Source organism: Pleurodeles waltl, chromosome 7, assembly GCF_031143425.1.
Source record: "Pleurodeles waltl isolate 20211129_DDA chromosome 7, aPleWal1.hap1.20221129, whole genome shotgun sequence".
Lineage (NCBI taxonomy): Eukaryota > Metazoa > Chordata > Amphibia > Caudata > Salamandridae > Pleurodeles > Pleurodeles waltl.
Genome location: NC_090446.1, coordinates 98,431,227 through 98,458,878, shown reverse-complemented (window position 1 = coordinate 98,458,878; position 27,652 = coordinate 98,431,227). Strand labels below are relative to the sequence as shown.

The 27,652-nt window shown below is 49.9% G+C and overlaps 1 long non-coding RNA gene across 2 annotated transcripts in view; it reads right to left on the bottom strand.

The window, feature by feature from the left end:
- The window catches only part of LOC138303757 (uncharacterized), a 123,653-nt gene that overhangs the window by 32,287 nt on the left and 63,714 nt on the right, over nucleotides 1-27,652 (bottom strand). For both annotated transcript variants that reach the window (XR_011205442.1, XR_011205443.1), the window contains exon 3: nucleotides 16,707-16,796. This is a non-coding gene — a long non-coding RNA (uncharacterized lncRNA). The remainder of the gene's footprint in view (nucleotides 1-16,706; nucleotides 16,797-27,652) is intronic.

Below are 27,652 nucleotides of genomic sequence, written 5' to 3'. Positions count from 1 at the left end.
AACCACCCAACCTTGCACCATGTACTGCCTTCGGCCATGCACAGCAGAGGATACCGGCAAGGCCTGGCCTGCAGTGAGACACTGAGGACAGCATACCCCCACCCTCCCAACCACCCAGCCCCATGCTGTGCATGGCCCTTGGCCGTTTGCGTCAGAAGTTGGCCGCGGCCTCTCTGGGTGTCAGAAATAGTGTGAAAGGGTGTAACTGGGGGGTGGAAGTGGCTGTGAGTGTGTCTGTCTGGGTATGAGAGTGTGTACATTACTGTTTTAGTGGGTGTCAGTGTGTGCGCGGGTCTGTGAGTGGGTGCATGACGCTGTCAGCGGGTGTGTGGTTTGCGAGTGGGTGTATAACTGTCTGAGTGGTTGCACGAGGCTCTGAGTGGATCTGTGAGTGGTTGCATGAGTGTCTGAGTGAGGCTGTGGGTGTGTGAGTGGGTGAAACTGATTGAAAGAGAGAGAAAGTAAGAGGGAGAGTCAAAGAGTTTTTTAGGCTTTGATGTATGATATACTTAGAATTCAATATTTCTGTATAATTTTAAACAAAAAAATGTCTATCTTTTTAGGAAATTAAAATAATTTGTGCTAAAAAAAAAAAAAAAAGGAAGCGAGTCCGGCTGACTCGAACCCTGTGGGTTCAGTGTGAAGGTCTGTGACCATAACACTGAGATATAGTTTTTTTTTTTTTATTATTATTTTTAGCCCTTAATGGGCTTTTGGGAGCCGCGGGGGACCCCTCAACGGCTCCCCCACAGTCCCTACATATTAATTAAAAAAAAAAAAATGTTAAGGTACAAAATCCCCTTTACGGGCTATCTGGCACCACGGGGGAAGATTTAAGGCATCCTTCGCTGTGCCATTGCTTCAGCTAGCACGGGGCTGCTTTAATAGCAGCTCCGTGGTTGCTGAAGCATTTCATCTCTGTCCCCTGAACACGTGAAAGCTTCAGATTTTGACAGCAGGAACTGCTTGACAACTGTATTACAAGTTCCATTATATCCTATGGAACTTGTAACAAGGCAGACAGGATATCCGTCACATTTGGAACGGAGAAATCCCCTCAGCCAAGGTTGTAATCAGGCCCTAAGTGTTGGCTGTGTCTTGGCTGCAGCTGCAGAGCTGCAACCAAGCCACAGCAAACAGCTATGTCCTGGAGGTGGGCAAAAAGGGACTTTGCAGGAGCCGGCCCTGGGGGGCTGGCGGTCCCCAGGGACATCAGTGGCTCAATAAGTAGAGAGGCCACGCTGCCCCCCCCTCCAACGTGAAGGAAGACACGGGCGTTGGTAATCTCCAGGGGCTATTTTTACTTAACTATCAGGGAGGTGGTGATCCCTGGGGCAGCGGGGGCACGGCACCCGCATAAGATTTAGTGATGCCCCCTCCCCCTGCATATTCAATTACAGCCCGAGGGAGGTGGTGATCCACAGGGCAGCGGGGGGGACGTGGCCCCCTGCATATTTACCATAATCCTGTGAGAGGTGGCAGTCCCCGGGGCAGAGGGAGGCACCTCCCGCATTTTTAATCAAATGCCCCCCCCACAACTTGGCCCACCCGGGGGCTTTTAAATAACAAAGCGCAGAAGCCCACATTTTTCTATGTTTTTAAATTTTCCAGCCATCCCGCTGATCCACTGTGACTCCTTCCATAAAATTACAAAAATAAATGCTTTTTAGAACCTGGAGGGTGGAGGGTGTTCCCTTTGGGAACCCACTACCAGAGCTAAGGGGTCAGGGTGTTCTTACCTTGGACCCTTTTCTTTATTTTTTACTTTACCTCAGCTGAGTCCCAGGATGGCTGAGAACACTTTCAACGGCTTCTGTTGTTGAAGTGCTATCAACCAATCAGATCTCAGCACAAGATCGAGAGGGGTCACAAACCCTTGCGGCCCTATATAAACAAATTTGTTTTCCCCTTAATTTCTCAAAAACTACTGAATGGAATTACACCAAAACAAAGGGTGCTTTCTGGACCAGGACCTACCTTTCTGCCAAATTTGGTGTAATTACATACAGCAGCTTCGGAACTATCACTGTTCAAATTCCCTCTGGAAAAATGAATCAAGGAAATGTGCTCTTGGCCCCCCCGCCCCCTCTTTTTCTTGGTCTCTCCTGCATGGATCACCCCGAAACTTTCCAGACCCCCTGAGACCACACCACCTCCCCGGGGATATTCTATGTTGGATGAGGGCTACACGGCCCCCCTTGAGGAGCAACTGATGGCTCTGGGGACCGCAACCCCCCTGGGTCGGTTCCTGCTATGTCCTGGGGTGCCAAACCCCGCACATAGCTGTTTGCTGTGGCTTGAAGGCAGCTTTGACAGCTGCTGCCAAGTCACAGCAAACACTCTGCTCCGATGAAGGAAGAGCTGTCAAGCAGCCTTCCCTTCATCAGAGTGGAGGTTTCCTCGGTCTGGCTGCCCGGGGAGAGGCAGGCAGGCACAGAGTAAACTGATCCATGCGACAGCAATGCTGGCTCCCACAGGAGATGGGGAGCCAGCGGGACTGTGGGGGCCTTCAGACTCCCCCCGACGGTCCCCAACATTGTGACTGGGTGCCCTGGGGGGCACCCAGGTCACATGGCTGGGCCCTGGGCGATAGGGTCCTGGGGCCAAGATCGGCTCTGGTGAGGGGGGCCACGCGTCCTCCTCCCCCTCACCAAAAATTAATAAATAATTATGCAGGTCCCAGGGGTTGGGGTCGCTGGGGCCAAGATCAACCTTGGGATGGGGGCTGCCCCCATAAAATAAAATTAAATATTTAGGCCTGGCCCCGGGGGATGGAGAACCCGAACCGAGATCAGTCTGGGGGGCGCGCAGTCCCCTCCTCAAAAACAATTACTGCTTAGGCTGGGCCCCCGGTATTGGGGGTCCCTGGGGCAGAGATCGGCCTGTGTTTGGGGCAGGCCCTGAGGCCCATCCCCTCCACGAACGGCTAAAGGCCATGAGGGGTAGTGGTTGGATTAATGTGTAGTAATGAAAATTACTTTGTTAGAAAAACCATAAAAATTAACTGAAAAAAAGAAAGGTTACAGAGATGTTATAGTTAGGAAATAGAATTAAAAAAAATATAGCAATTCACTTAAAAAACCAAAGGATACAGGGACATTATAGTTTGGCTCAATATTTTAAATGTACAAAACCATAGAAATTCACTAGTTATAGTTACCTCAATTCACTATAACTCGAGCCCTGCAGTAACGTGCGCCCTCACCATGCACTCCTAATTACATCACAAATTTTGGCACTCATGACATATTTAATAACATCACTGATAGTATTATTAATGGAATATTTACAGTAAACTTTTTAATGAAGAAACTGCATGGTGAGGGCATGAGTTATAGTTACCTTAGGGCATGAGTTATAGTTACTTGAGGTAACTATAACTGGTGAATTTCTATGGTTTCATACATTTAAAAATGTGAGCCTAACTATAACATCCCTGTAACCTTTGGATTTTTAAAGTTTTTTTTATATATATATATATATATATATATATATATATATATATATATATATATATATATATATATACACATATACACATATACACATATACACACACACACACACACTTAAAAGCTTTTTACTTACCTGCAATATACGTACATTTCCCTCGATTTTCGTTGTATAAGGCATCCTTTGTAAAGGCGTAATCGTCGTAAAAATTTCGCTCTGAAAGCCTTTAGTTGTAAAGGCATTTTCATTAAAAATGCCTTCATTCTAAAGGCTTCTCGAGGTTTAGCCTTTGTGATAAAGGCTGCTTCCCGCCCTTGACCGGTGTGAAGCTGAGGGGGGCCCAGTTCATTTTAATAACTTAGGGGGTCATTACAACCCTGGCGGACGGTGTTAAAGATGCGGTAATACCGCAAACAGTCAGACGGACAAAAAAAGGGAATTATGACCCTGGCGGAAACCGCCAACAAAGACAGCCACTTTAACACTTCGCCCGCCACGGCGGTACAGACAAGCATCGCGGCGGTCACCGCCAACAGACAGGCGGGAGACAATGTACCGCCCACAGTATCACAACAGGCCAATCCACCACCTTTTCCGGGGCGGATTCACCGTGGATAAAAACACTGCGGAAACAGCTTTTGCTATGGGGAAACGCTCACCTTAACATATCCCACGAGGAACGACGACTCCATGGACCCGGAACTCCATATACTACCTGCCCTTGTCTTTCTGCTCCTTCACGACCAACAGCGACGTAGGCGCAGAAGATACCGGTGAGTACAGCACCTACGACACGGAGGAGGGGGGAGGCAAAAGTTAGGGGGACACCCACCAAACACCCCCACCCTCGCATATTACAACATACACACCAATGCAGTCACAAACATCACAGTAACAACCCACAATTCCCCCGGAAGAATGCAAAGACAATGCGAATTTCGGACAAACTTTGTAATGTGCCAATATACATGTCATACAAAAAGAAACAAATATATGTATACTAAAATCACTCATATTTACATATATACAATCCGAGAAGTAGTGCAGATATGTACACAACAATGTCCGTGCACAAACAGTCCAAAAATGCATGGGCGAGGCCCACAATAGATACCTGACCAAAATCGGAGAGAACACTGCCGGGGCATCAGATAGAAACACTACAGGCACCTCAGGGGGAAGCGAAGGGGGGCACCTCAGCCACATAAACGCAAAGCCAGATCCACGACGGGGATCCATGCCCATTGATGTATCCTGGGGAGTGCAAAGCCACAGTCTCTCAAGTCTATACAGTGGGTGGGTTGCCCACTGTTACATCCTGGGGAGTGCAAAGCCACAGTCTCTCAAGTCTATACATTGGGTGGGTTGCCCACTGTCAGATCCTGGGGAGTGCAAAGCCACAGTCTCTCAAGTTGATGCAGGTCCATACTGGTACTGGGGGGTGACTGGTGCCCAGACTGGATGAGTCTCCCCGTGAATGGTAGTGTCCTGTCACTGTCCCAGCTGCTCATGGGATAAGGATGCCTGATGTGGCGGGCCATTCATTCCTACCCGGTGCATTGCCCTCTTCAGCGGTGCTTTGACATGGCGGTCTTTGCCCTCTTCAGCGGTGCTATGACATGGCGGTCTTTGCCCTCTTCAGCGGTGCTATGACATGGCGGTCTTTGCCCTCTTCAGCGGTGCTATGACATGGCGTTTCAGGACTGTTCAGCGGTGCTTTGACATGGCGGTCTTTGCCCTCTTCAGCGGTGCTATGACATGGTGTTTCAGGACTGTTCAGCGGTGCTTTGACATGGCGGTCTTTGTCCTCTTCAGCGGTGCTTTGACATGGCGGTCTTTGCCCTCTTCAGCGGTGCTTTGACATGGCGGTTCTGATACGGACATTGGTGTGTGGCATGACGATTTCCACACTGGACATTGGTGTGTGGCATGACGATTTCCACACTGGACATTGGTGTGTGGCATGACGATTTCCACACTGGACATTGGTGTGTGGCATGACGTTCCATCATTGCCCAGCGGGGCTGTGGCATCCTGGCCCCGCCTGGGCTGTGACTCTGGCAGTGGTCTCTGGACCAGTGACGATACTTGAGCCCTCCTGGCCTGTGACTCTGGCGGTGGTCTCTGGACCAGTGACGATACTTGAGCCCTCCTGGCCTGTGACTCTGGCGGTGGTCTCTGGACCAGTGACGATACTTGAGCCCTCCTGGGCTGTGACTCTGGCGGTGGTCTCTGGACCAGTGACGACGGTGCTGGCGGTTGTGTCTGGACCGCTGGAAATGATGGCGCACTTCTCCGCCGTGAAACTCACAACAGGCTGGGCAGACTTCCTCTGGACCTTCCCCACCTTTTTTGGAGTTACAGCTGACTCACCAATCGCCTTCTATGCCATTTCACTTGTTGTTCTACCAGGAGTCTTGCCACGGTCCCGTCGTCCACTCTCCAATTTCGGAGCCTTTACAGGGGGTGGGCTGCCTGTGCCTTGGCTCCGGGTCCTACTGCCTGCCCTGGTGGACGGTGCACTCCAAAAACCTTGAACAGGCACCACTGGTCCTGGAGGCTTTTTGGCTGAGGCGCTACGACGGACTGATGAATTGGAGGGGGGGGGGCAAAAAGGTCAATTTGACAGAGGGACAGTTTCTGACGAACACTGGGATGGGTAGCTGGAGGGGGTCTGGGAGTGGAGGAAGAGGAGGTGGTTGTAGGAGGTGTCACTTTAGCTGTTTTGGGTGCAGGTACTGGAGGCTGTCGTGAAGTGGATGGATGTTGGGTGAGTGATTGCCGGCGTTTGGGTACTTTGGGAGGGGGCGTCACAGACACACTGGGAGAGGACACAGGGGATGTGTAAATGGCAGTGGAGGTGGTGAGTGCAGGTGAGCGGCGTGTGGTGCTGGGTGTCCTGGTGTGAATCCTAGTGCCTGTAGATGTGGTGCATGCAGGTGTGTGTGTAGACGAGACTGGGAGGGAGGAGCGAGAAGAGGAGGAGGGGGACACAGTGGAGACAGTGGATGTTGCTGTGTCTGTATGGGTGTGATGCATGTGTGAGTGCTTGTGGTGTGTGTGGTGCCTATGTTTGCTTGAGCTACTTGGGTGTGTTGACTTGTCTGCATGCTGGTCTGTAGGTGTGCTTGGGATGGGCTGGGATACAGGGGATTGGGTCTGGGTGGAGGAAGTTGGAGGGGGGAGGCTGGACACAGGGACAATTGCTGCCATCAGTGCTGAGTCCAGAGATTGCAGGGTTCGCTGAAGGGCAGCCTGACCAGAATGAATGCCCTCCAGGAATGCATTACCGTGTTGCAACTCCCTTTCTACACCCTGGATGGCATTCACAATGGTAGACTGCCCAACAGTGAGTGACCTGAGGAGGTCAATGGCCTCCTCACTGAGGGCAGCAGGGGTGACTGGGGCAGGGCCTGAGGTGCCAGAGGCGAAGGTGATGCCCACCCTCCTGGGTGAGCTGGCACGGGGCGAACGCTGAGGGGCTGCTGGGAGGGCGGTGCTGGTAGGGGGGGTGGCGGCTGTACCTGTAGAAGTGGGGCGCACAGATGGTGCCGCCACCACAGGGGACCTCACATCGGCGGAAGAGTCTGTGTCGCTGGTTGGTGATCCGGTGTCCGATGTGAAGCTCCCCTCGCCCTTCGTCCCACTGGTGTATTCAGAGTCTGTGGTGTGGCCCTCCATGGCCATGTGGGATGCAGCTCCCTCGTGCTCCGGTGCCACTGTACCGCCTGTTGATGCTGATGTACAAACGGACAGGGAGAGCAGGAAAAGGGGGGGGGGGCAGAAGTAAGAGAGTTTTAGTACATGGCATACCGCTACAGTTGGCGGACAAGACAGACGCAGCAGCCCCATGCACAACGCCGCGCTCCTGCCCTCTGCACATGCAATTTCATGGATATGGGCTACATGGCAATGCTGGAAATCTGCGCACATGGATGCCACAGGGGCAACTATACCTCGACTTGCTAGTTTTCTGAGGTGGGGTAGAGTGCCACATGGCCTACATTACGGAGGGGCCTTGCCTAACTAACTCGCCCTGGCCTACGGTCACCCACAGCCCACCTCCCCCCCCAGACACCTCCACTGCACGCAAAGTCCGCAGAATGAGTTTGTACTCACCTCCTTGTGTCTGCTGTGATGTCCTTAAGCGCCCATCCAACTCCGGGTAGGCCACCGCCAGGATCCGGAACATCAGGGGGGTCATGTTACGATGGGCACCCCTCCCACGTTGGGAGGCCATCCCCAGCTGAGCCTCCGCCGTCTTCTTGCTGCAGCGGCGAATGTCCTCCCATCTCTTCCGGCAGTGGGTGCCCCATCTCTGGTGGGCCCCCAGGGTCCGGACCTCCTTGGCGATGGCATGCCAAATGTCCCTCTTCTGGTGGGCGCTGACCTACATGACATGCACAAGGGAAGAGGAACAGTCATTACCAATTGCACCATCAATGTGTGTGGCCCCCTCCATACTCTGACCATGTGGCCCATTTATTCCCATGCTTTACTGTAGTATGACTTCTGCCCCCTTCCCTCTTCCACCCAGCCCTCTCCACCCAGGCCTAGCCCCTACAACGTGCTCCCTGTGTACTAACCTGTTGGTCTGGAGGACCGTAGAGTAGCGTGTACTGGGGGAGGACCCCATCCACAAGTTTCTCCAACTCCTCCGATGTGAAGGCAGGGGCCCTTTCCCCAGACGCAGCAGCCATCGTCGCTTCCAGACCGAGGTCACAGCAGCACTAGCAGTGTAGGTCCTCTCCTGTCGAAGGTCAGGTATCTAGTGATTGAAGAGATAGAAAATGGCGGTGACGTCCGCGGCGGTGACGTCCGCGGCGGGGCGCATCATCACCGCCGGCGCACCTGTTCATTGGCTCCTGGGACCCATAGGGTCCATTGTTAACCAATGCAGCATTGCGCCGCGCTCTACGACCGCCTACCGCGACGGTGTGCAACGCCAGCGCTGTTACCCCACAATCCCATTGTCCCAGTTTTGAGGTCAGGCAGCCGCCATTTCAGGGGCCCACATGGATTCATTTTCAACTGCGTCACACATACTGAGGCCTACACTCAACACACATACAGGAAGGGTTTATTGTCTGGGGTAGTCTTGTGTGTGACTGTGGGTACATACCTGGAAGAATTGTGACTGTTTCTTCGCTGTTGTCCTTCGTAGGCACCGTCAGCTGGGACATATGAGAAGATGGCGGAATCCGCCAGTGTACCGACCGCTGGTGGACCTGTTGACAATGGAGGAGCGACATTTAATCGTGACCTACAGGTTTGACCGTGCCACAATCCAGGAACTGTGTACCCAGTTGGAGCCAGAGCTGATTTCACCAATCCGCCATCCGACTGGAATCACCCCTGACGTGCAGGTGCTGTCAGTGCTCTATTTCCTTGCAAGTGGGTCATTTCAAACAACAGTGGCCATGGCATCAGGGATGTCCCAGCCTATGTTTTCCAACGTCTTGTCCAGAGTGTTGTCTGCCCTGCTGAAACACGTAAGGAGATACATCATTTTCCCTGAGGTGGAGGATTTGCCTACAGTGAAAGGTGACTTCTATGCCCTTGGACATAACCCCAACGTCATAGGTGCCATTGATGGGACCCATGTAGCTCTGGTCCCCCCCGCAGGAGTTAACAGGTGTACAGGAACAGGAAGAGTTATCATTCTATGAATGTCCAGATGGTCTGTTTGGCAGACCAGTACATCTCCCAGGTAAATGCTATGTTCCCTGGCTCTGTGCATGACGCCTACATCCTGTGCAATAGCAGCATCCCTGATATGATGGGTGAACTCCAGAGGCACCGTGTATGGCTATTGGGGGACTCTGGTTACACCAACCTTTCCTGGCTATTGACCCCAGTGAGGAATCCCAGGACCAGGGCAGAGGAACGGTACTATGATGCCCATGGGCGGACTAGGAGGGTTATCGAGCGCACCTTCGGCCTTCTTAAGGCCAGGTTCAGGTGCCTCCATATGACAGGTGGATCCCTATTCTACTCACCGAAGAAGGTGTGCGACATCATCATCGCCTGCTCCATGCTCCATAACTTGGCTTTGCGACGCCAGGTGCCTTTTCTGCAGGAGGATGATCCAGATGACGGTGTTGTAGCAGCTGTGGAGCCCGTGGACAGTGATGAGAATGAAGCTGAGGAAGACGAAAACGACAACAGGGAGTCAGTCATACTGCAATATTTCCAGTGACACACAGGTGAGCACATTTTCTATTTTACCTTCACATTCACTTTCACACATCTACCTCTATCCTGTACCTCAATTTCACTCACTATTTGTTAACTGAGTTGTCCCCTTCCATTTCAGTTCCACAAGTGTGGTAACCTACGTGTCAACTGTTTGCATCCTTGAAGGGCTTGTGATGTGTGACATAGGTATGTTAGCCTTCCAATGGGTAACCCATTATGCAACTGTAATTGATTATACAGATTTACAAATCATTGACTAACTCAATTTTTTTGGGTGTTTGAAGGGTATTTATTTAAGTGTACAAAAATGAAGGGGGGTTGTAAAATGGTGATGGGTGATGGTGGAGGAATGTCCATGGCAGAGTCCAGTCCATTAGTCTCACAGGTACATTGCACATCTGGGCATTGGAAGTGGAGCTGGCCCAGTTCCGATTTGGGCCGGGTAACAAAGTGGGACAGTGGGAGGACTATCAGGGTGGTCTTATTTCTTGGCGGGGGTCTTGCCATCTTGCTCTGTCCTGTTCCTGGATCTCAGTGCCCACTTGCGTGGTGGTTGTCCGTCTGCAGGGGGTGGGGTGCTGGTGTGGTGGTCCTGTGGAGGGACGTCCTGACCACTAGCGCCGGCGGAGGTGGTGGGCAGTTCGTCGTCCTGCCTAGTGTCAGGGGCCCCTTGGAGTGCCACGGTGTCCCTCAAGGTCTTTTGAATGTCCGTCAGCACCCCTACGATGGTGCCCAGGGCGGAGCCGATGGTCCTGAGCTCCTCCCTGAACCCCAAATATTGTTCGTCCTGCAGACGCAGGGACTCCTGCAACTTGCCCAGGACCGTGGCCATCGTCTCCTGGGAGTGGTGGTAGGCTCCCATGATGGAGGAGAGGGCCTCGTTGAGAGTGGGTTCCCTTGGCCTGTCCTCCCTGTGTCGCACAGCAGCCCTCCCAGTTCCCCTATGTTCCTGTGCCTCCGTCCCCTGGACCGTGTGCCCACTACCACTGCCCCCAGGTCCCTGTTGTTGTTGGGGTGGTGGGTTACCCTGGCTGCCCTGTAGTGGTGGACACACAGCCGATTGACCTGTCCTGGGTAGAGAGGTTTGGGCCCGCTGGGTGGGTGCTGTGCTGGTGTTACCAGAGGGTGGCAGCTCGGTGTTGGGCTGTGGCTGAGCAAGGGGAACCGACTGTCCCGAGGCCCACGATGGTCCGGGCTGGTCATCAAGATCCAGTGGGGCAGAGCTGCTATCGTCACTGTGGGCCTCTTCTGGGGGTGGAGTGGTGTTGTCTGGACCCTCTGGTGTGGTGACGTTCCTTTGGGTTCCTGCGGGGGTATAAGTACATGATTATTTCATGGTGTGCAATGGTTGGGTGTGCGTGAACCCCAGTGCAGGCATTCCTGTGGGGGGGCTTGTGTGCTGATGGCTGGGGGGTGTTCTGGGTCTGTGCAGTGGGCATACTTTGGTGATGGGTGTTGATGCTTAGTTATGTCATGCAGGGCTTGGGTTTGGGATGGGTGGTTGGTGTAATGGGTAGATAGGTGAGGATTTGGGGTGATAGGGGAGGGTGTGATGGTGGGGGTGTGTGATATCATGCAGGTAGGGTGGGGGTTATGATAGTTAAGATTTGACTTACCAGTGTCCGTTCCTCCAACTACTCCTCCGAGGCCCTCAGGATGCAAGATGGACAAGACTTGCTCCTCCCATGTTGTTAGTTGAGGGGGAGGAGGTGGTGGTCCACCGCCAGTCCGCTGTACCGCGATGTGGTGCCTGGATACCGTTGAACGCACCTTCCCCCGTAGGTCGTTCCACCTCTTCCTGATGTTCTCCCTATTTCTTGGGTGCTGTCCCACAGCGTTGACCCTGTCGACTATTCTTTGCCATAGCTCCATCTTCCTGGCTATTGATATGTGCTGTACCTGTGAGCCAAATAGCTGTGGCTCTACCCGGATGATTTCCTCCACCATGACCCTGAGCTCCTCCTCTGAGAAGCGGGGGTGTCTTTGGCGTGACATGGGGTGGTGTGTGTGATGTGTAGGGTGGTGTATGTGTTGATGAGTGTGGTGAGTGTAGTGGTATGTGGTGTTTTGCGCGTGGATGTTGTGTGGGTGATGGTGTCGTGTGCCTCTGTGTGGTGGGGTTGTCTATTGCTGTGCTCTCTCTGTGGCCTTCAACTCAAATTTTTGGTCGTAGGGGTTTGTGGGTGATGTGGGTGTGTGTTTTATATTGTGTTGGGTGTGTGGGAGTGTTGTTTGTATGTGTATCAGGTGTGTGTATTTTGAATTGTCCAATGTGGCGGTGTTTTGGAGATGTGTGTGTATTTTGAGCGTGGCGGTGTGTACCGCCAATGGAATACCGCGGTTGAAAGACCGCCGCGTGGAGCGTGGGTCATAATAGCATGGGCGTGTTTCTGTTGGCGTGGAGGTGGAGGATTTGTTTCTGCATGTTTATCGCTGACCTTTGGTGTGACGGTATTGTGTGGGTGTCTGGATTTCGGCGGATTCCGTGATGTGTGTCATAATAGCTGTGGCGGTCTACCGCGGACGCGGCGGTGTATTGGCGGTCTTCTGCACGGCGGTAAGCACCTTATACCGCCAATGTTGTAATGACCCCCTTAGTTACTGCTCAGGCCTCTTATACTCTTGCTGTCTCTTCGCTTCTGTCCCTCCCTGACCCCAAATCCCACCAATCCCAGTCATACCCACTGGTCCCGGGGCACTCTGCTTGGCCCGCTTGCATGTCGATGTCCATCAAGCGTTAGCAGAGGTCTCCAACCCAGAATTCACAGTCACGAATCTGGCTGTCCCCAACATGACACAACCTTTAAAGGACACAACCTCTGGAGAATGCCATGCTGCCTCCTGACCAAGACATCATGTTCCCTGCTCCCATGTTTGTGTGCTCTATCCTTTCCTATTCTAGCAGGCTGCATCGCTTCCAGTGCAGACTTTCACCCTTTATGGACTTCCTAGTGGGTGCCTAAGGGTGGAGGGTGTAGGATTTTGTTAGATACAAGTGGGAGCACTGCCAGGGTGCTTCTAGTGCACGATCTTACACTTCTGAGCTCAGCATGACTTCCACCCCTAAACATTACCTGTACAGTACAGTGACAGATGAAAGGTTGGTGGGAGTAGAGCTTCACATTCTGTTTTGAGAGATAGTGAAGGGCTCCTAGAAATAAGATCAGAAAAATCCTTGATTTTGATAAGGACCAGTTAGAGAATCTGGGTGGTAAGGAAGAAATTGTAATAGACTCTGGGGAGGATACCATCAGGGGAATCAGGAAGGGAGTGCTTTGTTATCAAAGTCTATTTGATTGATCAAAAATATAATTTCATCATCAAAACATCATAAAATACATGATACAGTAAAAACATTTTCATGTATAAAAAGGTAAAACTCCAGAACACTTGCATGCTCATAAATGATACAATAAAATATGTTTTTAAATAGAAGGTGCGTCAAAACCGAGCCCGTTGTGAATTATTTCATCAGGACTGAGTTACCAGTTTTTGCCTAGTGGGGCAAAGTGCGTACAAAAACTTAGATACCGAAATATTGGCTATTGTTGAGAAATCGCTTTTTCAGATAGCTAAATGTGTGCTTTCTTTCCATTAAACTCAGGCACCGGCAAACAGGAGTAATCCATCTGCCTCTCGGTTTAGCATACAATGGGCAGAAAAACAACAGATGCTCCTCTGTTTCGTCAACAGAAGTACAAAGGAAACGGTGTCAGTGCCCAGGCTTGGCAGAATCCCATGATGCATTGTAGACTACAATTGGAAGGGCCCCATATCTAGACTGTAAAAAAAAATGAGCGGGCACGTTGTGGGCGAATGTATTTTGAAAATTCCTCTGGATTGGTAGCAGATTTATGCAATAAGAAACCTCTTTTAAGGATGCCCGTATAATTGTGCAGCTCGCCATGGGCAGTAGCTTTCACTTGAAATTTCAATTTCACCATAGCGGCAGCATTGGAATGTATGAAAGATGGGCCTGCCCAAAAATTGGCTAACCTGAGATCAAACCAAGATTATTATTATTATTATTATTATTTTTTTACTTAGGCTAGCCATTTGATACTTCTAGATGGTTGCAATTTTAAAATCTTCACAAGCCCCTCCCTGTAGTAATGGAGTTCACTAGTAGTCCATATGCACACCCAATATAATAATGGTCTCAAGGAAGCTAGTTCTGTGTTTGAGGTGATACCTAGGTCCAGATGTATTGGTACCAGAGGCGTGCCCCTCCCTAAGGACACTAATAAAATTATTTTCAGCAACACGCACAGGGCCCATGTTACAATTGCCCACCAGCTTGGCACCATACAGTGCCACGCCCCTACCGTAAGTCTTATAGAGCTCTATGGCAGGAAGGATTGGCTACCAGGAGACGCTTTTAGTGAATGTGCATAAAGCCTCTGTTTAATGATAATTGAGTTTTTAAGAATCTGTGGGTCCCAAGATCCGGAGTCCGCCAACCGAACCCCTAGGTAGTCAAACTCCCCGACCCTTTCCAAGGCCTCCCTTCCCACAATGGCAGTGCACTTCACCCTTTTGTCTTGGAGTAGATCATCAGCTTGGTTTTAGAGGCATTGATTTTGAGGCCATACTAAGTGCAGAGCAAGCTGAGGTTTTCAACCAAGTTTTGGAGACCCCGCTTGGTTTTCGACAATTAGAGGGTGTTGCCACAAAAAAGATGGCCGGAATTTTCTGACCTGCCAGGGGGGGGGGAATTGTTGACACAGTTGATCAAGTAACTGACACAATTGTTAATATACAATAAAAAAAAAGGGTAGGAATGAGGACACAGCCTTGGCACACTCCTTTTTCATTAGAAATTGCCTCAGTTAGCATCCCTCTTATACCACATCTGACCCTTGCGTAGTTTCCCCATACGGAGATGCATAATTATTTGTAGCACATTGAAAGGAATCCCCATCCCATATAGGATCTCCAATAGCTTCTTCCTGGGGACCGGATCAAAGGTGACATGGAGATCAATGAATGCCACAAAAAAGGTTTCCCCCCTCCTAGATATAGAGTCTTCCACATAACTAGAAGAAAATGGAAGTCCTGTTCAATTGTGCTAGTCTGGGACCTAAAACCTGCCTGTAGATCCGAAAGGATACGATTTTCATTGCTCCAGTCCAAGAGCTGCACCAACACTTGTTTGCAAAAAATCTTTGGAAAATTATCTAGAAGGCTAATTTGCGCTGTTGTTTGAGGGGTTGCTGCGGCTCCCCTTCCTTAAGACGGGGTTAATCTAGCTCCTAACCATGTGACCGGCAAGGCTACCCCAGCCGCAATTGCACTGGAGATCACATTGATGTAGGGGACCCAGATGGAGGTATCTGATTTGAAAAGGTCTGTCGGGATCTTATCCAGGTCAGGGGACTTTCCTTGCTCAAATGAGGCTACAGCTAAAGCAGTCTCTGAAAGGGAAAAAAACTACTTGGAGTCTTTGTTATCAGTCTCTCTTAGCCCATCAGGACTTTTTTCCCCAGATACACCTTGAGGTTCAAGGTTATTCCCAGCTCCAGGAGTTAATCACTTGTTGACTCTGAACTTGCAGTTGGCTCTCCCGAAAGCTAAGGCTGACGAAAAGAAAGAAACCGGGGAGTATGAGAGGGAGAAGTTCAGAATAGCGGACCAGGAGCAAGAAGAACAAACAGGGAGGAATGGGCCAACGAGGAAAGAAAAGGGGAGAGAGGAAAGGGAATGGGAAAGGAGAAAAGGAAAGACATGGAAAGACTGGAGAAAGAGAGAGAATTTGAGAGTGAATGGACATACTTGGAGGAGGAAAAGCTCAGGATGGTAGTAGTGATAACTACATCTGGAAGAGGTGATCCCAACTGCAACTTTAGAGGAGTACCTGTCAACGTGCCAAAAGAGCTTGTTTACATTTAAGGTCTTGATAGTTTGGAACGGTTTGTGAGCTTTGAGCTCACTTGTAGAGCAGAGGCTCTGCGTGCTATGTTGTAGATAGCCACTTTAATGAGTGGCTTGCCCATGGAAGGGACAGCAATCACTGGGAGAAAGCCTGTATCCGATAAAAAAAAATTATTAGTGTATGAAGGAAGTTTTTATCAGGCAGTTTAGGCTGAAGTATCGTCAGTACCCACAGAGATTCAAAGAAAGCAAGAGAGCAAATGATATGTTTGAAACCTAGATTCATGGTGTGTTGCATGATTGGAATGAGTGTGTGAGGGGGATGTGGCAAAGGATTTTCATTCCCTTAGCTAGCTGATGGTGACAGAGAGGAGTGCTACTCCATTCAAGCAACAACTGTAAAACCTCCCAGGAAAGAATCCAAAAACGTCTGCAGTGTTCGCTGACAAGTGATTAGCTAACATGGTTAAAAAAATGTTAGAGCTGCATTGCTAGAAGCCAAAAGGAGAGAGGAGCTATGTACAGACATAGGCAAGATGAGAAATGGATTCCAAGTCAGGAACACAAGCAGACCGGAAGACTGGAGTGTACTTCCACTCCCAGAGAGGTTACTTGTAAGAGGGATTACAAGGAAGGTCACTGCAAAATTGATCATCAGATGAAAGACCCGGTGCCAGCTGCCTTCATCATAGCAAGTGTGTTGACTGTGGTTGAGGGACCCAAGACGGCCAGTTTGCACTCAACCTAGTGGTAATGGACACATTCATGAAAGGGATGTAGAAGCTCATAAGCACAACTAAACAAATACCTTTGGAGGCTAGCAGAAGGAGCTCCCCCAGTGGACACCAGGGTCTGGCCCACCACCACATGGCTCACCTCCATTAATAACTACTTTCTCAATATATTACAGTTTTCACATCTGATCAATAATCATTTGTTCAAATGTAAACATTGCAAGCTCTTCTAAGCAACAGAGACCACTGAAGAGGGCCCCAGTGGCGTTGCATTGCACATGTACAGGACAATGTCTGTACTGCCCGACCTCAAACATTCACAATACATTAGGTGACATGCTGTGCTAATCTTTGGTAATGCGGCATGCCAGAGAATGTTCCTTCAGTGGGGGCTGTCAATCAACAGCCTTATCCATAGGTAGGAGAATAAAGGAGGGTTTGCTTTCATACTTATCCCAACTTTTGATTAGGCAGACGCTTGTCTTCCTGGCCAGGACAAGGGTAGGCTTCTTCTTCTTTGCGGCCTGGTGTTTGTGGGATCTAGAATCACAACAAGATGTTACTGAGCCATGCTCACGAAGAAATTGACCTCCAGCAGTACAGTACCTGCAGTATACAAAGGTAAGTGTTATTAATGGCTTGTGTGTCTCTGCGTACCCACCAGGGTACGTGTGTGTGTGCATATCTACAAGTACCTGTGTGTCTGAGGGTATGCTTGTGTGATACGAACAGGTTTTTGTCTTGGCCCCTACGGATGCACAGGGCACATTTGCTGTCCTAGAAAAGCCTCCCAGTGAGGCATAGGAACTCAACACAGAGTGCTCCTGATGTAATGATATAATCAGTATCACAGGGACCATGTTTGATGTTCTGCTGAATCAAAGTAAGGCTTGTGTCTCTTTCATGTGTTACCATGGTGATAGAAAGTTATCATTTTAGCATGCTCCAGGGGACAAGTACATTCATTTACCAATTCATCTTGAATCACTACATCGGTAAAATAAATAAAAGTATTACTTTAGGTGTTAAGAGGAAGAGACCATCCAGATAAAGGTGACATCACGCTTTGAATGTCAAAAACAGCTTTATATGAGCAGCCTGCGGTGCCAATTAATGAAAACTTTCCGTCATTATTCTGACACATTCTGTTTTCAGATTTCAGGGACATCATGGATGCAAGATCACTTAATCCTAGGGTTTTGTAAACATGCTTTGTACAGTTACTTGCCTCAGTATGTTGTAAATCATGATGATATTATTTTCTTTACCTTTTTACACCTTCAAGCTTCCAAAACCGGGACTTAAATGCCAAATTGTCACCAATGGGTCATCGAAGGGAGTTAGAGGTAGCGCTGATGACCTGTTATAAAGTAAAGGTGCTTTCTTCCCATTGTATGAGTCCATTAATGACATTTCTGAGATATAGGCTGCAGGACCAGCAGTCTCCTTAACAGTCCCACAATAATTATCAGTTTCTCGCAGTCACTCTTTCTGGAGTTTTCTCATATTCATTCTGTATTCCTCCATTTCTTTCCCTCCTTCTCTCTGTCCTACTCACATTTTCTTCTTGTTTGTTTTCCACTTCTTTCTTCCTGTTTGTATTCCTCTATGTTTCTCTCACTACATTGCATCTGTTCATCCCTCCTCTGACCCACACAATCCTTTCTTTTCACCCATCTGTCCCCACTTCTGTCAGTTGGACTCACTCTCTACCCTCTCTCCTTGCTCTGCAGCTTGTAACTCATCCAGACCTGTTTTTGTCTTAATTCTTTAATATTCCATTTTAAAAGAATACCACATGTAGCATCATGCAAGACAAATGCAGGACATCTTAATCTACTCAATCACTCCTGACCTTTACAAATCTGGAGACCGGTGTTTTAGTTAATTGGCATCAGAATTAGGATTATAACAAGTAGCCTGCAAATTACACATTAGCTGCAACAACCTCATTGACCCAAGGAAATGTGAAACAGAGGCAGAGAAATAGAATTAAAATTCAGAAGAAATTAATTGCACAAAAATATCTACCAATTTTTTCTGTGTTGTTGTAAAGAAACAAATCATGTGGAGACCAGCATTCCTTAGCTCTTCCTCGACCGCTGATGCAGGCCTTTTATCCCACAGGTGGCCATGGGTCAGAAAAAAGGGGATGGCTTCATCACAGTCGGTTTACCCAACAAGAACTTTTTTCCAAACAAATGTGCATTTTTGCATTTTCAAAGGAACAGTTAGCTTAGGAAGTGAAAGCTACAGCAGGAAACGCCTTGGTGGGCTATTTTTTTTAATAACTGGCTGGTTTATTTTCCCATCCAACAATTATCTGTAGAGCAGAGCTGCAGATGGTGGAGCTCATTGTCAAAGACTGGCCTGCCAGGACGTTCCTTAAATCTTGCATCTCACTAGCTAGGAAAACCCCTATTTTAAGAAATGAAATGGTGACAGAAATAGCAAGGAATGTGTTTGTGGCAATAAAAGTAGCACTTTGTTTGAGAGGAAGGTAAGTTTCCACCCTCTTCAGAGACGAGACCAATGTCTGATTTCACCTATCTAGTGTGAGTGTGAAGGAAGCAGTCATTGAAATTGGCCCTGCCAACATACTGGGGGACAGACTGTAATTTTAAACTATCCACTGAGTTCAAGAAATCAATCAAATGCTGTCTGCAAGAAGAGCAGCCATGTGTTGCTTGCACATTCCAAATCAAAGTTTGACTCTCTGCTCCATCGCCTTTCAAATCCACCAGCCACCACTGGAAGCTTGTATCACTGAAAGGAAGGTTCCTGTCCCGAGAGATACAGGTGCTTACCAGGCTATGGCTGAGAATAACTATTTTAAACCGAGGAGGATCTCCCTGGTGTCACTAGCAAAGGGGTGGTAGCCAGTGGGGATGACAAGGAGTACCTGATTGCCAGAGGTAAGGTAGAAATCAATGGCAAGGGGGTGGAGCTTGGCCACCAACAGCAATGGCTGCCTGAAGCCAGAGCTCTTTGGGACCACAACCTGACAGATATACCCACGCATCATCAGAGCCCAGAGTCCCATCACCTGTGCTGCTTGGCCTCTGGGGCTGGTCCGTATGCTCTTCATGTCCTGAGTGCGGGCGCCTGGGGTATGAGAAGAGCAGGTCCTGTGGAAAGCGGCCTGGTGTTTGGGCTTTCGGCCTGTGTGTTGGCCCATCTGAAGCATCTCAAAGGTGGCAGACTACGCCCTAGCCCCAGCGGTAAGCTTCTTCAGCCCTCACCGAGGGCCACTTCAGCTGGAGCCTGTGACAATCGTGGGGGCCATGACATGGGATTTGCCACAGGTCAGGCTGCAACACGCCGGATCGACCCCGGCCTTGGTGCCTCCTTCAGCTCGCGGGGTGTGAGGGCCCACACAGACTTGCTGGGGGACACCCCTCTCCCACTTCTACCATTCTTGGCATGGGACCCAGATGTCACCCGCACCCAGGCAGAATCAGAGTCTTGCGGCCTGTGACAGCCTATGTGATTGGCCACAGGCCCACTTAATAGCCCTCCTGCTGCAGACTGAGATTGGGTTGTGGAGGTCTGCCTTGGCCGCTCAGTGGGGACAGTCCTTGGGGAACTCCCCACACCCACTCTCCCCCTGAACTGAACTTTGGGCCTGGATGACACCCCATTTCTCCCTGAACTGAACTTGAGGCCTGGACAACACCTTCCACAGTAGGGCAGCCTCTGCTGCTTATCACTTTGCCCTGAGTGTTTTTTGGGCCTACTCTGGCCGACCAGGGTGGAGATCTGTGCTGGGCTGTTGTGGGTACCTCCTGACACCCAATCCCAGAGCCCTGCAGAGGATTTTTGTGTGGCCTGTTTCGGCCACTATATTTGACCTTGCTCATCTTCCTCCTTGCTAGTATGTGATGGATGCTAAGATCACAGACTGCACCAGTGATACAAAATCGATCCAGAAGGAGATCGGGTTTTCCAGGGCCACCAGGATGGAGGCACAGGTTGCCAGTACCACAGGCCAGTAGGCTGAACTTCGGCTTCTCTCTCACAAGCTCAAGGACCTGGAGGACAGGAACCAGTTGGATAATGTTCACTTCTTTGGGTTTCTGGAGAAAGCGGAGCAGGACAGCACTGGGTGCATCCTTTGTGACATTCTCCCACGCCTCATGGGACCCTCTTTTGACCTACTTCACCCCTCCTCTGGAGGTCCAGCGAGCGAGTCGCATATGAGCCTGTTGTCCAGTGCCCACTGGCAAGCCTCGTCCACTCATTGCTTGTTTTCTGTGCACGCTCAGGTCCGGCCGCTACTGACTGCAGCCTATGTCTACAGCCTCTACAACTCTGCGGACCAAAAGTTCCACATGGCAGGGGGATTTCTCGAGGGAGACGAATGACAAACACCATGCTTTCCTAGCCCGTTGCCCGGCACCAATGGGACATTAAATATGGACTGCTGGAGCAGGCACATATGTGGAACACCATGGATGGCCAGTCCAAGTACTTCCTAGATCCTGACGATCTCAAGGCCTTCCTTGACTCGCAACAAAACCTAGAGATGGAAATGGCCCTGTCTTCTTTTTCTTCTCCTTCTGATGGGGACTAGCCCCGTCACAAGTCCAAGGGCCAGTAACATTGGATGGGCAGGTTGCATGAGTGGCTTTTCCATCTCCCCCCCCCCCTTTCACAGCAAGAAGAATAAAGGCCTCTGGGCAGTGATGGAACTTACACAAGAGACAGGAAGGGACAAGCCCTGTTCCCTGCTGAAGGCTTCTGAGGCATCTGACCATAAAGAGGAAGGTGGCAGGGAGTCCTTGTGGCTGACGGTGCCCCCGACTGGCTGAGTACTCTGGTTGCTTCTTGTTCTCTTTTACCTCTGCTGTTGGAGATTCCCAGGCAGTTGGCTCAGGCCTGCATATTGGACCATTTCTTATTAACTTTTTTCTGCTTTCCCTCCTCATCACTGGGCTCTTGGGGTGGGGTTTATGGGGACTTCTCAGTGGCTCTGTTGCTCAATGTTTTTCTGTTGGGGGATTGTGACAATGATTTTGCTCTTGTGTGCTCAGTTTCATTTTATAGATTTATTGTGGCGGGGCAGAGGGGGGTTGCCCGTTGTGCTGTGGGTATCCCTTCTTGTGGTCTCTTGACTTTTCTGTATCCAGCTGTGTTCCCTCGTCAAAAAGCTTTGCTGCCACCCTTGCTCCCCCCCACTACCCACAACAACATCTCCCTTATCACCCCTTACTCCCACCTTCTGCAGGTTCGCTTGCACGGCAGGGGGATAATCTTGTCACACCACCCTCTGCTCTTGCCAGTGTCCCACTTCTTCTGCCTGGTGCAGTCCTCTGGGATCCTATCATCCCTGGCACTTTCACATTTTGGGGCGCCCGAGGCATGCTCCACCCCCCCCCCCCCCCCACCCGGAACCACACATTGTTTTCCCTTCAATATCTGTATCTCCTGCTTAACCCGATCTCAAGGTCCTCGGGTGATGGGCAGGTCTTTGCTCCGCCAGTTAAAGAGTCCTTTTTCCCTGTCCCTCACAAGAGGATAACTCAACTTTCCTCCTCCCAACTGTTCCCCGCCTGCCACTTTCTACCCCTTTCTCCTTCCCTCCTTTACTCTCCCCCTCCTTTGCCCCACTTTCTCCCCTCCTCTCGATACACTGCCCGTGTTCCTTTACCTAGTCCTCCCCTCCCTGTGGGCTATCCGCCCGCCCCGTCCTCTCCTTTATGATTTCTGAGGCTGCCAAACTTCAGTGGAACTGGGTGGGGAAGGTGTTACAGCAGGCTCACATCTCAGCCACTACCCGGGGATGCATATATTCCAAGGGAAGGTATGTCTTTGCCCGCATTAAGATCATGGACTGGTTCTTGTGTGTGGGTTCCATCTATGCCCCTGTAGGGAACAAGTAAGCTTTCCTTCTCTGTCTCAATCGTGTGCTCACGGAAGTGGGTTCCACCCGCCACCCCAGGTTCTAGATGAGGGACTGGAATGTTGCTCTGGGCCCGGTGCTGGATCCACCGGCCTCTTTGACAGGACAGCAAATCCAGATAGGGCACCCACATGCCATCTTTGGGAAGACCATGGTTGCTGAAAGTATGGTGCCTACACCATCCGACCGATAAGTCCTACACTTGTCGCCAGTACATTGCACCCAGTCCTGGCTGTACTATTTCTTAGTCTTGCGCCCCATCCTGCCTTTGGTGGCTGATGCCCGCATTTTGGAGGGGTCGCTCTCAGACCACTCCTATACTTGTCTCTTGCTTGACCCTTGCTTGGCATGCCCAGTCCAGAAACATTAGAAGCTTAACACTTCCTTATGTCAGATGCCAGATCAGGAGCGGCTTCTCCAGGCAATCTCACAGCATATCTTGATGACAAAAAGGGATCAGTGGTGTCTGCGCAGGCATCTGGGTGGCGGCGAAAGCTACCATCAGGTGGCTGCTCATGCGGGATGCAGCCCTTCATAACGGGCGCACAGTGGAGCAGCCGGCCTCCCTGGAGATGCCTATCCACAACCTGACTCAGCTCTACACTACCTGCCTCACTGATCAAACTCGCAGGAGGCTGGAAAAGGCTTGCTTGGACCTCAGGGCCTCTTTACCGCCCAGGCGCACTTGCCCTCCCGCAAGCATCAAGTATCGCCATTACGAACAGGGCAAAAAGGCTGACAAGTTGGTTGTGGTCCCCATGGTTTCTGCCAACAGGGGCCCTAGGGGTTGCCTCCTCATGCACTTTCAGGGGATTGCGGATGCATTTGCAGATTACTATAGAAACCTCTACACATTGGAGATGGTGACAGACGTACCATGTATCCACCGCTTCCTGGGCGGGGTCACTCTACCCCAGCTGAACGAGGATGAAAAGGTCTTACTCTTGGGTCCTGCCACCAAGGAGGAGATCGAGCAGGTCATCTCTGCTGCTCCTTATAGTTAGCCCCCTAGGGAGGATGGCTTCCCCACAGAGTTTTACAAATGGTAATCTGGCACTGTGGCAGAGTCCCTCACTGCAGTCTAAACTGAGGCAGAGGAGGTTGGCAACCTAGTTCCTGTCTCCAACAAGGCCTTCATCACTGTACTTACCAAGCTGGCACAGACCCCCTTTCTTGTGCTCATCTCCTTCATGTATGGGGGTATCAAAATCTAAGTGAGTGTCCTAGCTGCCCAGCTCAATGTCATCCCGATTCTGGTCCACCCCACCCAGGTCGTCTTTATGCTGAATAAACATAGGGGAGGATTTTAGTTCCAAGGTTCAGCTGAGGTATAGCGACCCCTCAGCATAGGTGGATTGCGGGGGTTTTGTCTCCATTCTTTTTCCAGACAAGGTGTGGGACACTTCAGGGCTGCCCACTCTTGTCGCTCCTCTTCCTTCTCGCCCTGGAGCCCTTGACCATGGCTCTGCACCAGTTGCACCAATCAACAGGGATAGTGTGTATTCAGACACCAGTTGGTCCCACCTCTATTCTCCTTTATGCAGATGATATTTTGCTCACACTCACAGATCTCACCCAATCTTTTCCTGGACTTTTCTCCCTTGTGGATTATTTCACACAGATATAGGGCTACAGGATAAAAAGAGAGAAGAGTGAGGCCCTTCCCCCTATCTTCCTCTAGGACATCGTCCAATGTTCAGGGCTACCAATTTTGTTGACCGCCAACCCACCTTATGTACCTGGGCATACCCATGAACAAAGGATTTGAATGTATGACATTGGATAATCTTGAGCCCATAATGGAGCAGACGAGAGCAAACTTTGCCAAATGGGCTGCACCTCAATCTTTCCCTCTAGGGGCACGTTCAGGCAGTCAAGATGGTCACATGGCTTACATACAGGTTAGGTATTCTGCTCTTCCAGGCCCGTGTCTCCCTTCTTCGCTCCTTAGATCCCCTTCAGCAAGGGTTTCATATTGGGCACTGCATGACCACATTTGGCTCTTACTAAATTGATTGTTCATAGGAACTATGGTGAACTGGGTCTTTGCTTGGTTTAAGATTAAGCTCTAGTGCTTCATCTGGCGCAGTTCGCCTATATGCAGTGGGGGTTGGCGGTCCACCCCTCACGGGTTCTAATAGCACACGGTCTCTCTGCAAGTCTGCTGGTATTTCCCCACTAAATGTGTAAGGGGCACTCAGCGTGCTCCCCCAACCCCATGATCCAGGCGATGGCCGTCACCTGGAAGCAGGCGCACAATCTCTTTTTGGTTGACTACTGTCTGACCGCCGAGGCCCTCCTATGGTGGAAAGCTGGTATCTGTATTGGGGGGTCACCACCAGACTGGTTTGAATGGCAGTGGGTGGGCACTTATCAATGTATGAGTACTGGTGATTTTTACAGCTCCCCCATTGTCTCCATAACCACCTGGGGGCACCACTGTGGGTCTGGAGTTCCTATCCTATTGTGAAGGTCTGTCTCTTTAAATCAGTGCACGATTGGTACTAGGCGCCATCCAAGATAGAATGCACTGGCCTTCTCCACCACTCGGGCCACTAGCTCTGGGACCTCGCCCGGCTGTGACATTCCACATATTTTGATTGATTGCCCCAGCCGCTGGGGGCTCTGGGCAGAGATCCAGACCACGTTGTATTGTGCACTCCTTCTCTCCTCCCCATCCTCCTGCCCCACCATGTTTGTGCACAACCTTGCCACTGTTTCCAAGGCTCTGCATAAGTACCGGTCAAAGCCCCCCTCACCCCTCCTCAGCTATCCGGGCCATTCCCTTCCCTGTTTGGTTACCCTTTCAGTTGGCTCTCTGGATTAGGAGCACTGCGATCTATAGTGCCGGTTGATCCCATTGTGGGTTCTGCTATGGTTGTCACCTATCCAGCATATGGTACTGTATTGTGTTGGTCCGCTCAGCCTGTGTTCTGTTATTTTTTTTTTTTTTTATCTAAAATAAAGACTGCCAAAAAAAGAAATTAATGGCAAGTCAGCCTTGATCAATTAAGTGGTGGGAAAGAAGCCGGGTGATGGATGTCTTTTTGCAAAATATTTGTTTGTGCTTGGTTTAGTACCAGGACCAGAAACCACTAAGGCGTGGGCCACATCAGGTGTGTTGACCAGGGTATGGACTGCATGTCAGCCTCAAGTAGCTACTAGAGCACAACCAGATTTGCAAAGACCAGAGGAAGGTAGTGAGTGGCTAAGGGAAGAATAAGAGACAGTACAGGCATCGATTGTCCTTGTTGCATACAGAAAGGAAGATAAGACACTTGAAGCAGATCAGAGTTTAGGGTCTGGATATCTGCCAGAGCAGCGGGGTTTGTTAGCTGCTGTAGGTCCTATGTGGGGGATTGTCCCCCAGGCACATGTTGAGTGCACTACACTTGTGAGACTTTGGAAAGGAGCCCCGAAACAGATCAGCAAAGGAGTGGGTGGAAGGCATGAAGTTCACCGGAGAGATGGACTACTTTCCAGTGGGACAGTAAATCCAGAGCAATGAGCTAGCAAGAAGTTCTTTTGTGCTAGTGAACAGAATTTTCCTGTTGTCACTGGCCCACTAGGTGGCCTTACCAGGATATGTGTTTAAACCCTAGATAGGTTAGAATCTTTGATCTACTGGTCTGGGATATGCAGAGAGGTTCTGCAGAATGAGTCTAACTTGCCAAACGAGTGATAAGTAAAAAAGTACTACTAAGGCAACTTTAGTGCCACTGCCATCCGTAGATACTGCATTTCAAAAAGTGGAATTTGACATTGTTAGTCTGCTTGACCACCCTCACCATCAGAAATAAAGTATATGTTGGTTATGGTGGACCATGCCACCATGTATCCCGAGGTTGTGCCTCTCAGTTATAGCTGCAAAGGTAGTAACTTTGACAGTTCTAGGAATCTTCATTGATTTCTGACCTACTAATTCACCACAGCATACCATACGCCAACCAGTGAATTGGTAGAAAGGTTTAACAAGGCCTTTGAGAGCCTGAAGTGATTTCCATCAGAGAACCACAGAGATCCATCAGAGAACCTCATTTCTCTTGTTCACTTACAAAGACACTTCACAGAAGAGGGTAGATTTCAGTCATTTCGAACTTCTGTTTGGATATCCAGTGCGTGTCCCATTCCCCAATTCGGAGAAGGTGGGAAAACATCACAGTCAACTCAAAATGTGGTGGACAATATGACTTGCCTCAGGAAACTGGATGGCACAATTCACAAGCCAGGTGAAGAAAAACTTTCAGGCAAGCCATGAACTGATGAAGGTGTGGTAGGACTAGAAAGCATTGCTTACTTGGTGCAAGGAGGCTAGAAGGTATAGGTACTGAAGCCCATTTGTCCAAGAACTTTGCAGGATAAGTTGTGTGAGCCAGACACATTAGCACAGAAAAATTGTGAGGTAAATTACTTGGGGAGCACAGGGGTCACAACAGAAAAGCCCAAACTACAGATTTTACAGTGAGCAGCACAGAAATGTCGAGGAGGTTGAGGAAGACAGTGAAACATTTCCCGACCTGCTGCATGGTGATGTGGAGGATGGTTCTGTTGATGGGGTACAAGTTGCCCCTGGGCTAATGCCTTAGAAACAGAAAGAGTTCCTCTAATAAGCCGGGCCTCAGGGGATGGGGTCCCTGGTAAAAATTTACCCAGGGAGGGGCGCAGGAGGATGCTGTCCCTGGGGCCAAAATTGGCCCAAGGAGTGTGGCCGCACGGCCTCCTCTCCTTTTAGTAAAGAGCTGGGCCCCAGGGGACGTGGTCCATAGGGCTGTAATTGGCCTGGGAGGGGGGGGGGCTGTGTGCAGCCACCCCAGGTTGCCTACATATGGGGGATGGGCCACAGCCCTGCAGGGGTGGGTGCATGTGGGGGGTTGGATGCACAGCCTGGCCTTAGCTGACCTACCTCCGCGCACCATCGAAGGCCATGCGGGGATAGGTGCCTATGGAGTGGGGGTGTCAGCTGGCCAGCCCTGCAGCCAACCACAGCTGCGCACAGCTAAAAGCCATGCGTGGCACAGGTTGGGTGCCTACGTGCCCCAAGGTAACTATAACCGACGCCATCGCCATGCACTGCTACTTACCCCACATATTACAGCAGTAATGACATCTTCTATGACATCATTTATAATACAGCTGCAACATGTCAAATAAAAGTATTGTTGAGAAAACTGTACAAGGTGGGGGCACGAATTATAGTTATCTTAGGGCAAAAGTTCCAGTGTCTTGAGATGAGTACAACTATAACTAATGAATTTCTATGGTTTTATGCGTGTAAAATATAAACCTAACTATTCAATCCCTCTAACCTTTGGTATTTTACTGAATTTCTGAGGTTTTAAAGAAAATGTATTTCCTAACTATAACATCCCTATAACCTTTGTTTTTTTAAGTGAAAATATTTATGTATACACATACACACACGTATGTATATAAATATATGTGTATACACACATATATATATTCAAAAAACAAGATTCTCTTTCTGTTTTAGCAA